This window comes from Suncus etruscus, chromosome 13 (assembly GCF_024139225.1).
Source record: "Suncus etruscus isolate mSunEtr1 chromosome 13, mSunEtr1.pri.cur, whole genome shotgun sequence".
Taxonomy (NCBI): Eukaryota; Metazoa; Chordata; class Mammalia; order Eulipotyphla; family Soricidae; genus Suncus; species Suncus etruscus.
The window spans coordinates 81,300,779-81,313,530 of record NC_064860.1 but is presented as its reverse complement, the minus strand read 5'-3'; positions in this window follow the sequence as shown (position 1 = coordinate 81,313,530).

Sequence of the window (12,752 nt, the reverse complement as noted above, 5' to 3'; positions counted from 1 at the left end):
GAGACACTGGGGCCCTGTGGGGCTAGGAGTCTTTGGGGGCATAGGGGCTCATCCACCTGGAAGGGTTGCAAGAGATGAGTTTGCGTCTTCTGGGAGATGTCAGTCTGGGCCAAGGACCAATATAGGCCAGAGAAAAGAACTATACAGATGTGGATCAAGGGTATAGGGGGCTCCTGTGAGACACTAGAGCAATTGAGACAAAACATTTACCAGTGGGGGGCTAATGATGATGAATTATTGCATGAGGAGATCTGATGTCCTAGGGAGCATTTTGTCAGGGCCCGCCCCATAGAGTGAACAGTGTGAGGAACTGAGCAAGTGTGGATCAAGGGGTTTTGGGAACCTGTGAGACTCTGGGCATGTGTTACAAAATTTACCACTGGGAGTTCATTTACTGTAAAATACTACATAAGGAGATGGAATGTCCTATATGAGAAGTTGGTCAGGGCTGGACCCATAGGGGCCACAGAGAGGATGTTGGCAGACTGGACTTGAGGCACTCAGGGAGGTGGCCGCTTGGGGTGGCCTAACATGCATCTGGCATGGCTAGTTCCAGGGCATATTTGGTTTAATAATCTAACTCTTTTTTTTCATTCAGAAATAGTGTGCTTCCTCTTCATTTTACCCCTTCTATGTTGCCTGCAGCAACAGCAGCAGCAGCAGAAGTGCCTGAGCTTGATAAACTTGTGGTGAAATTTTGATGCCTTGCCTGGAAAGATATCAGGGACTCACCAACTAGGATGAAAAATGACTCGAATTACAGGGTTTGAGATATTGGGAAGTGAAAGAACACCATCCTCCTCTGTTCCCAAACCTGCACTAGGTTTATTTGAGGGGCATGGGGCCTTTGTGAGAACCTGGCGCTCTCTGGGGACTTTGGGATCATTGAGGGTTTGAAGGGCATCTTGAGATGAATTTTGTCCTCTAGAAAGTTCCGTGAGGGCCTCGGTGAAAGACTGCATGAGATGATCTGATGTAATTTGTCAGAATAGGGCTCCCCACAAAATAGAGGCCAGAGTATCGTAGTTAATCAAGGGTTTGGGGGCCTCTTGAGACAAGAGTGCATGTAGGACAGCAGTTCTCACCTGGGCTCATCCACAGTGAAGGACTGCATAAAGAATATGATGCTCTATGGTAGAGGTCAGTCAGGACTCGGCCCATAGATGTCAGAGAGAGGAACCTGGCAGGTTTAGATCAAGGTTCTTGGGGAGCCTGGGAGACACTGGAGAATGTGGGACAACATTCTCCACTCAAGGCTCATCCTTGAATTACTGTATGAGGTGATCTGATGTCATTTGGGATAGGTCCTTCAGACCTCAGCCCCTTAGAGGTCATACGGAGGATGGTGTCAATCTGGACTTGATGGCACTGAGGGAAGTGACTGCTATGTGGTGGCTTATCATGCATCATGCATGGGTGTTTCTGGAGTATGTTTGTTCAAGTAATCTAACTTTTTTTTCCCTTGGAGATACAGAAGGCACTTTCTGTTAATTTTGCCTGTATTGCCTGCACAGCATCAGCAGCAGCAGAGTTGAAGCAGCCTCTGATAAATTTTTGTGAGACTTCGACGGAAGTCTGGAAAGGGGTCTTAGTTGCTTCAACTAGGGTGCAGATTGCCTCGTGGTGCCGAGGTTGAGATATTGGGAGGTGACCAAACCTGTCCCTGTCTGTCCTGAAAAGTGCACAGGGTTCAATCATAGAGCTTGGGGCCTTTGTAAGACATTGCATTTCTGTGGGGGCTTCTAGAGTTTGGGGGGCCTTGGGGGCTTGTGTACTTTGAAGGGCTGCATGAGATCTATTAGTGTCTTCACTGGGAGAGGTCAGTCAGGGCCCCCGACCAATAGAGGCCAGAGAGAGAAATTGGGCAGGTGTAAGTCAAGGGGCTTGGGGGACTCTGTGAGATACAAGGGCATGTGGGACCACATTTTCCACTGAGGCATCATCTACTATGAAGGACTTCATGTGATGATTTGATGTCATATGGGAGAAGTCAGTCAGGGCCCAGCACTATGATGGCCAGAGAGCAGAACTGGGCAGGAGTTGTTCCAGGGGTTTGGGGGCCTCTGTGAGACATTAGTGCATTTGGGACCACTTTTTCTATGGGAGGCTCATCCACCGTGAAGGACTGCATGAGATGATCTGATCTCGTATGAGATCTATTAGTGTCATCTGGGAGAGGTCAGTCAGGGCCCCAGACCAATAGAGAGAGAACCTGGGCAGGTGTGAATCAAGGGGTTTGGGGGACTCTGTGAGATACAAGAGTATGTGGGACCACATTTTCCACTGGGGGCTCATCCACTGTGAAGAACTGCATGCCGTGATCTGATGTCCTATGTGAGAGGTCAGTCAGGCCCTGGCCCCATAGAGATCAAAGAGAGGATGATGGCAGAGTAGACTTGAGGGCACTGAAGGAAGCCTGCTTTGTGGTGGCCTCTCATGCATCAGGCATGGCTGGTTCCAGGGTATGTTTGGTCAAGAAATTTAACTCTTATTTTCATAGAACTATTAGCAGTGAGCTTCCTGTTAATTTTGCCCCATTTATGTTGCCTGCACAGCAGCAGCAGCAGCATTAGAGATGAAGCAGCACTCTGATGAATTTGTTGGAGACTTCGATGCCTTGCCAGGAAAGGGGTCATAGTTTATTTAACTAGGGCACAGTATGCCTTGAGGTGTGGGGTTGAGATGTGTGAGATTAGACCTAGTGCTTTCTCTGTCTGTCCCAAATCCTGGACAGTGCCCGACCAAGTGGCTTGTGTTCCTTTCTGAGATACTGGGGGCTTTGGGGGGCTTGGGGTCTCCTCCATTCTGAAGGGCTACAGGAGATCAATTATTGATGTCTTTGAGAAGTCAGTCAGGGCCCCCAACTGATAGAGGCCAGAGAAGCTCTGGGCAGGTTTGGATCAAGGGGTTTGGAGGCCTCTGTGAGCCATTGGGGCCCTGTAGGACACTTTTCATTGGCAGCTGTATGGGCAGATCCAGCTTCAAGAAGTTGGTCAGCTCCTGTCTGACAGAAACTTGAGCGTGGACAGTGGCAGATGTGACTTGAGGGCTCTGAGGTAAGTGGTGGCCTCTTGTTTGCAAAGACACACAGCACAGTATGTACCAGGAGGGTCAGGAAAGGACCCGGATCCTGACTGGTGGAGGTGCCCCAAAAATCCTGATCACTCCTCCTATCTTAGGGTCCATGATGGCACAATACCCTCAAATTTACAGGATGTCACAGTACCCCCGACTGTCCCAGTGCAGTCATACCCAGTTTCCATGGCTATCCCTGCTTGTGCAGGGCAGGCAGCTCCGTGCCCTGAATTGTTGTATGGGAATAATAGTATCCTGGTCAGGGGGCTTGTCTCTTCACAGTCTCCTCCTCTCCTTCAAGAGCAATGACCCTCTCTGGAAGGAGGAGGGTGCACATCACAAACAGCAGCTGAACTTCTCTTCAGGGACCCAGGGGTGAACCCCGACAGTTCTTTTTGAGCTCCGGGATCTGACCAACCACCACAATCACCTACAGAGATGTCTGCTTCTAGCAAGGGCCTGTCCAACCGTCCTCAGGTTGGACTACTCAGGGTGCCCCAAGGAAACAGTTCCCTCAGGGGACACATCATCCAGTCTCAGGAATGTGGCCAATCGAGGCACAAGTTCCTGCCCCCCTCCATGTTCCACTGGAGGGCATCAGACACTGCCCAGCCAGTGCTTTTTAGGCCCAGGGTTGGGCCAGATGGACTTCCCAATGTCACTTAGGATCTGCCTTTCCTCCCAACTGACTCTCCTCTTCAGGCAGGGTTCTCTAGCGGACACTTTCTACACTGACATCCACAGAGTTCATGGCCTAGGACTGGATGGCAGGAGAAGAGGGTGCCCCTTGGAGGGCTCAAAAAGCTGCTCCTTACCCCTGGTGGGCAGCCTCTTCCCATCAGTACTGCCCTGCATATCCGAGAAGAAAAGGGAGAGTTTGAGGTGGGTCCTCAGGTCTTCTCAGTAAAGCCTCATCCAAGCAGCCCTGGGCTACTTTAGGGAAACTCAGGGTCAGGTCTCTTCTGTGATTACTTACAAAGATCCTAAAACCTTTGATTCTCCTCAGAGTGAGGCCCAGACTCTTGGTGCCAGCAGACCTCTGACAAAGAAACTCCTAGAAACAGGTCCTGATCCATGTCCTTCCTCAGGGAGAACCTTGGTCTTCTTTGCTGAGAGATTCTCAGAAACTCATCCCCACTGTCCTAGAAGCTCAACAAAATTGACCCCCCACATGGGTTTGTGACTTGTGTTCTGCAGAGCTAAGATTCCAAAGAAATAGCCAGTTCTTTCTCAGCACTGCATGTGAGGGTTTTCCCTCAGACACATCCACAACACCCCAATAGTCTCTGCACTTGAGGGGAAATCGGCTTTCCCTTCACCCCTCATCCATGCCCCTTAAATCTTTTTTTAGACTTTCTTTTTTCTTTTTTTCCCTTTATTTAAACATCTTGATTACATATATGATTGTGATTAGGTTTCAGTCATGTAAAGAACACCCCCTTCACCAGTGCAACATTCCCACCACCAATGTCCCAAATCTCCCTCCATCCCACACCACCCTCATCTGTACTCCAGACAGGCTTTCCAGTTCCCTCATTCATTCCCATGCTTGTGGTAGTTCTCTGTGTAGTTATTTCTATAACTGCACTCACCACTCTTTGTGGTGAGCTTCATGAAGTGAGCTGGAAGTTTCAGCCCTCCTCTCATTGTCTCTGAGGATTGTTGCAAAAATGACTTTAATTTTTCTAAAAACCCATAGATGAGTGAGACTATTCTGCGTCTCTCTCTCTCTCCCTCTGACTTATTTCACTCAGCATGATAGAATCCATGTACATCCATGTATTTGAAAATTTCATGACTTATCTCTCCTGACAGCTGCATAATATTCCATTGTGTATATGTACCACAGTTTCTTTAGCCATTCGTCTGTTGAAGGGCATCTTGGTTGTTTCCAAAGCCTGGCTATTATGAATAGTTCTGCAATGGGGAAAAGATTTTTGTATTGTATTCTTGTGTTCTTAGGGTATATACCTAGGAGTGGAATGGCTGGGTCGAATGGGAGCTCAATTTCCAGATTTTGGAGGAATCTCCATATCACTTTCCATAGAGGTTGGACTAGACGGCATTCCCACCAGCAGTGGATAAGAGTTCCTTTCTCTCCACATCTCTGCCAGCACTGATTGTTCTCATTCTTTGTGATGTGTGCCAATCTCTGTGGTGTGAGGTGGTATCTCATTGTTGTTTTGATTTGCATCTCCCTTATGATTAGTGATGAAGAGCATTTTTTCATGTGCCTTTTTGCCATTTGTATTTATTTTTTAACAAAGCGTCTGTTCATTTCTTCTCCCCATTTTTGATGGGATTAGATGTTATTTTTCTTGTAAAGTTCTGTCAGTGCCCTGTATATTTAGGATATTAGCCCCTTATCTGATGGGTGTTGGGTGAATAGTTTCTCCCACTCAGTGGGTGAGTCTCGTATCCTGGGCACTATTTCTTTTGAGGTGCAGAATCTTCTCAGTTTAATGTATTACCATCTGTTGATCTCTACTTCCACTTGTTTCGAAAGTGCAGTTTTCTCCTTGAAGATGCCTTTAGTCTCAATGTCATAGAGTGTTTTACTGACGTATTGTTTTATATACCTTATGGTATCAGGTCTGATATCAAGGTCTTTAATCCATTTGGATTTTACCTTCCTACATGATGTTAACTGGGAGTCTATGTCCACATTTTTGCAAGTGGCTATCCATTTCTGCCAGCACCACTTGTTGAAGTGGTTTTCCCTGCTCCACTTAGGATTTCTTGCTCCTTTGTCAAAAATTAGGTAATTGTATGTCTGGGGGACAATGTCTGAGAACGCAAGCCTATTCCACTGATCTGATGGTATGTCTTTATTCCAATATCATGCTGTTTTGATAACTATTTGCTTTGTAGTACAGTTTAAAGTTGGGGAAAGTAATGCCTCCCATTTTCCTTTTCCCTAGGAGTGCTTTAGTTATTCGAGGATGCTTATTATTCCAGATGAACTTCATAAGTGTTTGATCCACTTCTTTGAAGAATGTCATGGGTATTTTTAAGGGGATCAATTTAGATATGTACAATGCTTTGGGGAGTATTGCCATTTTAATGATGTTAATCCTGCCAATCCATGAGCAGGGTATGTGCTTCCATTTCCGTGTGTCCTCTCTTATTTCTTGGAGCAGGGCTTTATAGTTTTCTTTGTATAGGTCCTTCACATCTTTTGTCAAGTTGATTCCAAGATATTTGAGTTTGTGTGGCATTAATGTGAATGGGATTGCCTTCTTGACTTCCTTCTCCTCATCATTATTGGTGTATAAAAAGGCCATTGATTTCTGCGTGTTAATTTTGTAGCCTGCCATCTTGCTATATAAGTCTATTGTTTCTAGAAGCTTTTTTGTAGAGTCTTTAGGGTTTTCTAAGTAGAGTATCATGTTGTCTGCAAACAATGAGAGCTTGTCTTCTTCCTTTCCTATCTGGATTCCCTTGATATCTTTTTCTTGCCTGATCGCTATAGCAAGAACTTCAAGTACTATGTTGAAAAGGAGTGGTGAGAGCAGATAGCCTTGTCTTGTACAAGTATTTAGAGGAAAGGCTTTTCATTTTTTACCATTGAGGATAATATTGCCATTGGCTTGTGGTAGATGGCTTCAACTAGATTCAGAAAGGTTCCTTCCATTCCTATCTTGCTGAGAGTTTTGATCAAGAATGGGTGTTGGACCTTATCAAATGCTTTCTCTGCATCTATTGATATGATCATGTGATTTTTATTTTTCTTCTTGTTAATATTGTGTATGATGTTGAGAGATTTACAGATGTTAAACCATCCTTGCATTCCTGGGATGAAACCTACTTGGTCGTAGTGTATGATCTTCTTGATGATGCATTGGATCCTATTTGTCAGGATTTTGTTGAAGATCTTTGCATCAGCATTCATCATGGATATTCGTCTGTATTTTCTTTTTTGGCAGCATCTCTGTCTGGTTTTGGTATGAAGGTGATGTTGGTTTCATAAAAGACTGGGAAAATCTATGAAACTATGGCTGCCCAGTGGGGCCCGACTGTGAAAAATTGTGAGTGCTGCCTGTGTGTGTTTGACTCCTGTCCTGTCTTGTGAAACTCTTGGGAGTGGACTGAAAAGAGGCTCCAGAAAACTCGTTCTCCCAGAAGCTCATTCTAGGGCGGGAACGCCAAGAAAATGCTTCATAATGTTAAAACCGGCTATAAGCAATACTTTGCAGAAGCCAGGTCCCCTGTTTGTGAGGTCAGGCTGGGAAAATATATGAAACTATGCCTTCCCAGTGGGGCCCGACTGTGAAAAATTGTGAGTTTTGCCTGTGTGTGTCTGTCTCCTGTCCTGTCACGTGAATCTCTTGGGAGTGGGCCGAAAAGAGGCTCCAGAAGAGAATGTCCGCTCGCTTTGCTATGTGGCTGTGCTCTCTTTCTAAAGAAAAAACACCATCACAAGAAGAAGAAGAAAATCACACAAAGAACTGTGCCGGATCACTGAAGCCCAGCATTTCTCTCCAGACTGTCTCCTCTGCTGCATGCTAAGGCCTAAGATTTGATCCTGTGAGAGGCGTCATCCATGAAGGACTCCCCTCCCTTGTAGGCAAGTCGACCCACCCAGAAAGGGTGGAGCCAGAGGAGTGTGGCTGAGTACATCATTTACCCAATGAATAACATCACAACATGTAGAAAAACCCACAATACAAGCGTGACAATGGGGAAACAACACAGGCCAGCATCAGACATAGAGAATGAAGATGACAATTCTGATGATCAGATAATGACCAACCAACTAATCAACCTCTCAGATAAGGGCTTTAGACAAGCAATATGCAAGATGCTCAAAGAACTCAAAGAAACCATGGATCAAGTTGGACAGAACACTAACAAGAACTAAGAAAATATGAAGACAGAAATCACAAAATTCCAAACTAAAATAACATGTCAACTAACAGACATGAAAAACTCAGTAAACGAAGTGAATGACAAAATGGATAAGCTCTGGGACAGGATAACAGAAGCTGAGAATAGAATTGGTGCTGTGGAAGATGAGATAAATAACAATTCCATACAGTGGGAGAGATTAGAAACAAAACTTAAAGCAAATGAACAGACAATGGAAAAATTAGTCAAAGAATGGGAACAGATGAAAATAGAAGTCTATGATAAGATCAACAGAAACAACACAAGAATCATTGGAGTCCCAGAGACCCAGGAAGAAAATCTCCAGGAAGAATCAATGGTCAAGAACATCATTAAAGAGAAACTTCCAGAGCTAAAGAATATATGTGATCAAATTCTGCATGCTTGAAGAGTAGCAACCAAAAGAGACCCCAGAAAAAAATACCCCAAGACACATCCTATTCACAATTACAAATACCACAGATAGAGACAGAATTCTGAAAACAGCAAGATCAAAAAGGGAAATTACATTCAAGCAAGCATCCTTGAGATTTACAGCAGACCTGTCACCAGAAACACTCAAGGCCAGAAAGCAGTGGTGAGATATTGTGACAAGACTGAATGAAATTAATGCTTCACCTAGAATACTGTACCCAGCAAAACTTACTTTCTGGTTGACGGAAGAATACATGGTTTCACAGACAAAACACAGCTCAGAAACTTTAAAGGCTCAAAACCAATCTTAAGAGAAAAACTGAAAGACCTAATTTAAGAAAAGACTAACCAAAAGACACACAAAATTTCTATATAAAGATGGCAATAAATCCCAGACAATTCTTTCTCTCAACGTCAATGGACTAAGTGCACCAGTTAAGAAACACAGAGTGGCTAAATGGATTAAAAAACTCTATCCAACCTTCTGCTTCCCACTAGAATGCACCTGAATAGTCAGAACAAACATAGACTCTAAATCAAAGGCTGGAGAAAAATTAACCAAGCAAACAACACCCATAAAAAAGCTGGAGTGGCCATACTAATATCAGATAATGCAAACTTTATACTCAGGAAGGTTGTAAGGGACAAAGCTGGACATTTTATATTAATCAAGGTGTATTTAGAGCAGGAAGAAATTACTCTCCTAAACATGTATGTACCGAATGAGGGTCCAGCAAAATATTTAATACAATTGTTGACAAATCTGAAAAATACTATTAATAACAACACAATAATTGTGGGGGACCTAAACATGGATTTGTCAACACTGGATAGGTCAACCAGACTGAAATCCAACAAGAATATACTAGACCTGAGGAGAGAAATGGAAGAAAGAGGTCTAGTGGATATATATAGGACACTCCATTCCCAGAAACCTGGGTACACATTCTTCTCCAATGTACATGGGACATTCTTCAGGATAGACTACATGCTGGCACATAAAACATACCTCCATAATATCACGAGAATAGAAATTTTGCAGACTACCTTCACTGACCACAAGGCTCTGAAATTATTTGTAAATTCCAAAGGGACACAGAAGAAAAATTTTAACACCTGGAAGTTAAACAGTTTAAATCATACTGAATAACAGTGGGTCAGAGATGAAATCAAGGAGGAAATCAAAAGTTTCCTGGAAACAAATGACAATGGAGACACAAATTATCAGAATTTATGGGACACAGCAAAGCAGTACTGAGAGGAAAATTTATAGCTTTGTAAGCACACATCAGGTAGAAGTGAGTGATCTGAGTAGCTTAATGACACAGCTCATAGAACTAGAAGGTGCTCAACAAAAAAACCCAAAATTAGGGAGACAGAAGGAAATAATAAATTATGCTGAGAGCAGAAATCAACGGAGTGGAAACCCAAAACACAATCCGAAAGATCAACGAAAGCAGAAGTTGGTTCTTTGAAGAAATAAACAAGATTGATAGACCACTGGCAAACCTAACAAAGAAAGAGAGAGAGAGAAACTTGATAACTCGTATTAGGAATGAAAAAGGAGAGATCACTACTGATATGGCAGAGATTCAAAGGGTAATCAGAAACTACTTTGAGAAACACTATGCCACTAAAAATGAGAACCTGGAAGAAATGGATAAATTCTTGGACTCTTATAATCTTCAACGGTTGAAGGAAGAGGATGTAGCATATCTAAACACCCCCATCACTAGTGATGAAATTAAAGCGGTAATCAAATGTCTGCCCAAAAACAAAAGCCCAGGCCCAGATGGATTCACTAATGAATTCTTTCAAACTTTCCAAGAGGAACTACTACCAATTCTGGCAAGACTCTTTCATGAAATTGAACAAATTGAAACATTTCCAAATAGCTTTTATGAAGCCAACATCATCTTGATACCTAAACCAGACAGAGTTGCTAGGAAAGAGGAAAATCACAGATCAATATCGTTGATGAATGCAGATGCAAAGGTTCTCAACAAAATCCTGGCAAATAAGATTCAATGCCTCATTAAGAAGATTATCCACTATGATCAAGTAGGTTTCATCCCAGGAATGCAAGGCTGGTTTAACATCTGTAAATCTATCAACATAATACACACCATCAACAACAAGAAAATAAAAATCACATGAACATATCAATAGATGCAGAGAAAGCATTTGATGAGGTCCAACACCCATTCTTGATCAAAACTCTCAGCAAGATGAGAATGGAAGGAACCTTGCTTAATATAGTTAAGGCCATCTACCACAAGCCAGAGGCAAATATTGTCCTCAGTGGAGAAAAACTGAAAGCCTTTCCTCTAAATTCTGGCAAAAGACAAGGCTGTCCTCTCTTACCACTCCTATTCAACATAGCACTGGAAGTACTTGCTATAGCAATTAGGCAAGAAAAAGATATCAAGGGAATTCAAATAGGAAAGGAAGAAGTCAAGCTCTTGCTGTTTGCAGATGACACGATACTCTACCTAGAAAACCCTAAAGTCTCTAAAAAAAAAGCTTCTAGAAACAATAGACTCATAAAGCAAGGTGGCTTGCTACAAAATTAATACAAAAAATCAATGGCCTTTCTATACACCAATAGTAATAAGGAAGAAATGGACATTAAGAAAACAACCCCGGCAAAAGCTGGCTCCCTGTGTGTGACACCAGGCGGGGAAAATCCGCGAAAGTACACCGGCCCAGTGGGGCTCAGCTGTGAAAGACTGTGAGTGTGACCTGTCTATGTCTGTCTACTGTCCTCTTGCGTGAAACTCTTGCGAGTGGGGCAAAAAGAGCCTCCAGAAACCTCGCTCGCCCAGACGCCATTTTCAGGGAGGGACTTCAGAGCATAAAAACCGGCTATCCTTTGCAAAAGCTGGCTCCCTGTGTGTGACACCAGGCGGGGAAAATCCGCGAAAGTACACCGGCCCAGTGGGGCTCAGCTGTGAAAGACTGTGAGTGTGACCTGTCTATGTCTGTCTACTGTCCTCTTGCGTGAAACTCTTGCGAGTGGGGCAAAAAGAGCCTCCAGAAACCTCGCTCGCCCAGACGCCATTTTCAGGGAGGGACTTCAGAGCATAAAAACCGGCTATCCTTTGCAAAAGCTGGCTCCCTGTGTGTGACACCAGGCGGGGAAAATCCGCGAAAGTACACCGGCCCAGTGGGGCTCAGCTGTGAAAGACTGTGAGTGTGACCTGTCTATGTCTGTCTACTGTCCTCTTGCGTGAAACTCTTGCGAGTGGGGCAAAAAGAGCCTCCAGAAACCTCGCTCGCCCAGACGCCATTTTCAGGGAGGGACTTCAGAGCATAAAAGCCGGCTATCCTTTGCAAAAGCTGGCTCCCTGTGTGTGACACCAGGCGGGGAAAATCCGCGAAAGTACACCGGCCCAGTGGGGCTCAGCTGTGAAAGACTGTGAGTGTGACCTGTCTATGTCTGTCTACTGTCCTCTTGCGTGAAACTCTTGCGAGTGGGGCAAAAAGAGCCTCCAGAAACCTCGCTCGCCCAGACGCCATTTTCAGGGAGGGACTTCAGAGCATAAAAGCCGGCTATCCTTTGCAAAAGCTGGCTCCCTGTGTGTGACACCAGGCGGGGAAAATCCGCGAAAGTACACCGGCCCAGTGGGGCTCAGCTGTGAAAGACTGTGAGTGTGACCTGTCTATGTCTGTCTACTGTCCTCTTGCGTGAAACTCTTGCGAGTGGGGCAAAAAGAGGCTCAGAGGAGCATGGCCGCTCCGCTTCGCTACGCGGCCGTGCACTCTTTCTAAGGAAAGAACTCCATTGCAACAAGAAGGAAAAATCACACTAAGAACGGCGCTATATCACAGAAGCAAACATTTCTCTCTGGACTGTCTTCTCTGTTACATGCTCGGGCCTAAGATTTGACCCAGTGTGAGGCTTCATCCACGGAGGACTCCCCTCCCTTAGAGGCAAGTCAGCCCATCCAGAAAGGGAGGAGCCAGAGGAGTGTGCTGCCTACATCATATAGACAATGAATACCACTACAACACGTAGAAAAACCCACAATACAAATGTGACAATGGGGAAACAGCGCAGGCCAGCATCAGACATAGAGAATGAAGATGACAATTCTGAGGACCAGATAATGACTGAACAACTAATCAACCTCTCAGATAAGGACTTTAGACTAGCAATATGGAAGGTGCTCAACAGACTCCAAGAAACCATGGATCGAGTTGAACAGAACACTAATAAGAACCAAGAAAATATGAAGGCAGAAATGACAAAACTCCAAACTGAAATAACATGTCAACTAACAGGCCTGAAAAACTCAGTAAACGAAGTGAATGACAAAATGGATAAGCTCTGGGACAGGGTATCAGAAGCTGAGAATAGACTTGGTGCTGTGGAA